At 40.8% G+C, this 4,832-nt stretch overlaps 4 non-coding genes across 4 annotated transcripts; 1 reads left to right on the top strand and 3 right to left on the bottom strand.

The window, feature by feature from the left end:
• The first annotated feature begins 1,916 nt into the window (after positions 1-1,916).
• Positions 1,917-1,989, top strand: trnav-cac. Its single transcript has one exon. It is a non-coding gene; the product is annotated as a tRNA-Val (tRNA).
• Positions 1,990-2,886: 897 nt separating this feature from the next.
• Positions 2,887-2,959, bottom strand: trnav-aac. Its single transcript has one exon. It is a non-coding gene; the product is annotated as a tRNA-Val (tRNA).
• Positions 2,960-3,898: 939 nt separating this feature from the next.
• Positions 3,899-3,971, bottom strand: trnav-cac. The gene has a single exon. It is a non-coding gene; the product is annotated as a tRNA-Val (tRNA).
• A 466-nt stretch (positions 3,972-4,437) lies between these two features.
• trnav-cac lies at positions 4,438-4,510 on the bottom strand. The gene has a single exon. It is a non-coding gene; the product is annotated as a tRNA-Val (tRNA).
• Between the last annotated feature and the right edge of the window lie 322 nt (positions 4,511-4,832).

Here is a 4,832-nt window from a genome sequence, read left to right as displayed (position 1 = left end):
CTAACCTGATGCTAACCTGATGCTAACCTGATGATAACCTGATGATAACACTGATGCTAACCTGATGATAACACTGATGCTAACCTGATACTAACCTGATGCTAACCTGATGCTAACCTCCTGATGTCTCCTCCAGTTTCTCCTCTGAAGAACCTCCTCACATCATCTACGAGATCCGGATGAGACGCCCGGTCCCGGAGAACATCTACACTCTGGACTAGAGACCACGTTTTATTTTGACAGGGCACAGGAAGTTGTTCAAAAACACCTTTGCAACGCTTCCTGCAGAAAATGCGTGTGAACACTGAAAAGCTGTTTTAATGTGGAGGACTGGGAAGACAGTTCTGATATTTTTTATCTTATTTCTCTACATTTTTTACATTTTTTTGTTGCATTTTGACATTTTTGACCTTTAATTTATAAATATTTCTCATTTCTTTTCAACGTTATTGTCAAGTTTTGTGCAATTTTTTGATGTTTTTGCTGTATTTTCTGACGCTGTGGAACATTTTTCATAATATTTGTAACTTTTTGTTGCTTTTTGTCATTTTTTACTCTTAGTTTATACATTTTCTCACTTTTTTCAACGTTTTCGTCACTTCAGTCGGGTTTCAGATGTTTTTATGTCATGTTTGGTGTTATTTCTCTCGGCTCGGACACAATAGTTCAGACTTTCATAGAAAGGTTGAATAAAAGTATTAATGTAAGAAACAACAGTGGATTATTTTAAGGTTTCCAGGAACGTTGTCGCTACGCTGCTGGTTTTAAAGTGGGAGAAGAAAGTAAAAATGGGACAAATTAATATGAACGTCTTTAAAAAGTTCAATATTACCGATACTGTACGAACATGGTGGTCATTTAAAATCTGACGGCAAACAGAAATGTCGGCTTTAAGCAGGGCTGCAGGACTAGAGTCCGTTTTTCTAGGGTCTCGGACTTGTCTCGGTCCCGGTCACTGGTCTGGCTTCTGGTCTGGACCGAGTCCAGGTGTCTTTACTGTTGATAATAATATTGGAGGGAAAGGAAAACCCAAAATGATTGTCTTGATACTGTCATGCATAAGACCTTTATTCTGTCCTGGACTCGGTCTTGACTCGGACTCAAACTTCTTTGGACTTGGTTTTGACTCGGACTCGACTAGTCCTGGTCTTGGACTCGACAAAGGTGGTCTTGACAACAGCCCTGGTTTTAAATTTGGTAGAAGGAAGCTTCACTTTAGACAATAAAGGTAATAAATCCAGAGAGAAGTGGGCTCGTTTCCTCAGAGACTTCTTCTAGAAGCGGCTCAGTGGTAGAGCGGTTGCCTGCCAATCGGAAGGTTGGTGGTTCGATCCCCGCCCCTGCAGTCATTGTCGAAGTGTCCTTGGGCAAGACACTGAACCCCGAGTTGCCCCCGGTGCTGCGCATCGGAGTGTGAATGTGTGTGAATGTTTATCTGATGAGCAGGTGTGTAGATGTGTGTGAATGTATATCTGATGAGCAGGTGGCACCTTGTACGGCAGCCCCGGCCACAGTGTATGAATGTGTGTGAATGGTGAATGTTTCCTGTAGATGTAAAAGCGCTTTGAGCAGTTGTTAAGACTGGAAAAGCGCTATATAAATACAGCGCATTTACATTTAGAATCCGACTTCTCATTCGGAGCCCAAGTCGGCGGCGGTGTGAACGTCCGGTAATCCGGTAAAATCACCGTGATTTCAGCCTTGACCAAAATAATTCTGACTGTGATTATTTATGAATCGAGCATCCGGATCAGCTTGTAAAACAAAAATGTAAAAAAAAAAGTTTAAAAAGAAATAAGGGAAAATGTCAAATACAGTGACGAAAATGTGAAAAGGCTCAGAAGAAACCTGACAGACGTTGATAGAGAGACAACTGCATTCAGCCTGAGCTCCTCTGGAGGCAGTGTTGCACCGCGGCTTCCGTAATGTAGTGGTTATCACGTTCGCCTCACACGCGAAAGGTCCCCGGTTCGAAACCGGGCGGAAACATTGTTTGTTTTTTCACTTCTTATAGTCGAATACATTCATTACAGCTTGTTTCTCCCTGATGCTGAACATCTGTCCTGTAGAGTTACAGAGTAGTTATGGATTTAAAACTTCAATAAAACAATAATTTGGTGCCAAGCTACGTGAATTCACAGGTCAATGGCTAGCTAGCTGCATACAGATAATACAGAACGCAAAGTATAGAGGTAATAGAATAAACAGGTTACAAGCTAGCACGAGGCCCGGAGAACCGGCTGTGGGCAGCTGACAGCTAGCTACCAACTGCAGATGTCAGCAGGTGAGTAAAGCCTTCAACTGTGTATCAATCCGTGCAAAGAAATCAAGAGAAACACAATTCAGACCAAGAAAAAAGAGGCAGAGAAGCGGCAAACAACAAACGCCAGCGTCCTCTCCCGTCTCTCAGCTCAAAGTCAGCTGTTGAACATTTTCTCTTCTTGTTGTTAATAACATGTGATGAACTTTTAAACAAGCGTCTCAGCCTCTTAACATCAAATGTTACTCCATAACCCAATCTGCACCTTTTGATATTGTAGATAAAAGTAAGTTGGCTAACACAGAACATGTTGACGTATTGATACTAACATCTACCAAGGGAAGCGAATGTTAGCTTGTAGTCTAGCGGCGCGTTAGCTTGTAGCCTAGCGGCGTGTTAACTTGTAGCCTAGCGGCGTGTTAACTTGTAGTCTAGCGGCGCGTTAGCTTGTAGCCTAGCGGCGTGTTAACTTGTAGCTTGTAGCCTAGCGGCGCGTTAGCTTGTAGCCTAGCGGCGCGTTAGCTTGTAGCCTTCCGGGTTACATCAGCATCTTACGCACGTAGAACATAATTTGACAATTTACCAACCAAACCAAGGAGCTTTCCATCGTGGGGAAAAGGAAACAATGTTTCCGCCCGGTCTCGAACCGGGGACCTTTCGCGTGTTAGGCGAACGTGATAACCACTACACTACGGAAACCCTGTGAAAAGTGGATAGATGCGTCTACCAACCTATAGGAAACTAGCCTCAACCTTATTTTATTTCTATACTTTAATTGCATTTTCTGATAGCTTTATTGACTGCTATGCTCTGCTGTGCCTTATATATATATATATATATATATATATATATATATATATATATATATATACACATAAATATATCCTTTCTATCCACTGAATATAAAGTAGTTTGAGAAATAAAAGACATATAAATAAATATATATATATATATATATATATATAAATCAAAATTAGAAGAGTGGGTTAAAACATAAACATAAAATACAAAGACAAGGTGAGATGTGCTAAGGCTTTATAGTTATAATTCCTTAAAATCTTGCAGAGATCAGGGTATCCTCCCCCTTTCGCTATTTTGGGTTGATCATAATTCACTATTTTATACATTAATATACCTGGAAGACACTGCTGTGTAAAAAACAGTTTCAGTTCCTCACACGATGCTCGTGGTAACCGTGGCAGCCATGTGTCACGGTTTCAGCAGGAGAGGGGCTCCTCCTCCGGTCTGATGGCCACCGTCGCCCCCTGGAGAGATTATACAGTAAATACATCAGTTAATGTTAGTGGCAGACAATCAGCTGATCGAGTCTTTGCTGAGCTAACGCTAACTGCAGAATATGTAAGACTGTTAGCTACTGTATGCTTAATGTAATTAAGATTAATTAATGCAATTCTTGTGTTAATGAAAAATACAAAGTACAAACATGAACTCCCACAAGTTTTGAATATATTGTCAAGGGAAAAATAAGAGAACTAATGACTAGCTAGCTAGCTAGATAGCTACGTCAGTCTCGGTGACGTACTTTTGCACGTTGCGTTTAGGTGTAATCCCAATAAATCGCGATATATGGCCTATGTTTTATAAATGTCAGCATGGATATGACCTGGACATAAATAATGTTTCCGCCCGGTTTCGAACCGGGGACCTTTCGCGTGTGAGGCGAACGTGATAACCACTACACTACGGAAACCCTGTGGGCACCAATAAGATGCGTTCAGGAACATATTCTGCTGAGACGTAGCCTATTTACTCACCATTAACCCACTCTTGAAGTTTCATCCCTCTTCTTGGATTATTTTGTGTGAGTCCATTAATTCCTGTTGAACTGTATAGAGGACGTCCTGGGCTTTAATGTGATATAACATTTGATTGGGGGGTATGCCGGAAACGGCCTCTTTCTTTCAATCCAACATGGACGGCATAGGAACAAGCACATTTTATGGAAAGATGAGTCAAATATTGTTTGTCTATGATTTTGTTACTATGATAATCATATATTTTCATGTTCATTAAGGGGGTAGGAATCATATATCTAGTGGCTCCACATTGTCGTAGAAAACGGAACGGAAGCAGAAAGACTTCTTAAAGTAATCAACCGCAATAAATAACGATATATAACCTTTTTGGTATTAATATATAACAAATATAGAAAACAATGTTTCCGCCCGGTTTCGAACCGGGGACCTTTCGCGTGTGAGGCGAACGTGATAACCACTACACTACGGAAACTACGATGCACACTGTGTACGACAAATTTCAATAAATACAGAAATGAAATTTAACTCTTGACTCGCTAAACTTAGAATGCTCCACTCGGCTAATTATGGACTCAACCAATCATCACGAAAATTGTACAAAACATGCATTAAACCTAGTTATAATCAATGAAAACACCATTAAACACCAGTACCTCCTTGTATAGAGATATGCTGCTCTACACACACTAAAAGTAGTGATTGTTTACATGGAGTCTACACACACACACACACACACACACACACACACAGACACACACACACACACACACACACACACACACACACACACAGAC

The sequence above is a fragment of the Etheostoma cragini genome, unplaced genomic scaffold (genome assembly GCF_013103735.1).
Source record: "Etheostoma cragini isolate CJK2018 unplaced genomic scaffold, CSU_Ecrag_1.0 ScbMSFa_2872, whole genome shotgun sequence".
Classification (NCBI taxonomy): domain Eukaryota; kingdom Metazoa; phylum Chordata; class Actinopteri; order Perciformes; family Percidae; genus Etheostoma; species Etheostoma cragini.
This window is presented reverse-complemented; position numbering and strand designations above follow the sequence as displayed.